We start from the raw sequence: 794 nt of genomic DNA, 5'->3' as shown, positions 1-794 counted from the left end.
CCCCCCGTTTCCAACAAAGAGGTACGATTAGCATGCAAGCGAGTGGCGGAAAAGATCCTTGAGCATATTATATACAACCGTCTTAATACGTTCATTGAAGATTGTGGTGGCCTATCACCAAATCAGTTTGGCTTTCGAAAGAAAAGGTCAACTATGTATTAACGCCACTAAACTGGTGAAGAATATGGCGGATGGCGTCATTAAAAGTGGACGCTGGAAGGAAGCCACAATATAATACTGCATGATAGTAACCCTTGATGTTATAAACGTTTTTAACTCGGCATCCTGACAAGAGATTCTAGCGCCCCTAGCTGAGCTTTCCGCACCCGCGTACCTCGCGAGAATAAATAATCGCAAACTACTTTGATGGAAGAGACGTGCCAAGGAATTCACGATTACTGGTGGTGTTCGGCAGTGCTTAGTTTTAGGATCCTACTCTGGAACATAATGTACGATTGAGCACTGCGACTCAATGTCCCGAAAGTAAAATAGTGGGTTTTGAAGACAATATTGCAGTTGTAGCCGTTGCTAAGAATCTAGCCATATAGAATCAGATATCCACACTAGCCAATACCACAGTAACGCTGGACTTAATGGGACTTGCCCAAGCTAAAAGCAAGACCGAAGCTATTCATGTTACGTGAATATGTGCCCTTCAATGTTGAAGGAGTCCTGGTTAACACAAATCCCGCCATCAAGTATATGGGTATCATATTAGATGCAAGGCTATATTTTAAAGAGCACTTTATCAAGAATGATGCTCAATGCTTGTGGTTACAACCAGAACAGAAGAC

The sequence above is a fragment of the Rhagoletis pomonella genome, unplaced genomic scaffold, assembly GCF_013731165.1.
Source record: "Rhagoletis pomonella isolate Grant_MI unplaced genomic scaffold, Rhpom_1.0 Rhpom_scaffold_00010, whole genome shotgun sequence".
Taxonomy (NCBI): domain Eukaryota; kingdom Metazoa; phylum Arthropoda; class Insecta; order Diptera; family Tephritidae; genus Rhagoletis; species Rhagoletis pomonella.
Note: the sequence above shows the minus strand (reverse complement) of the source record.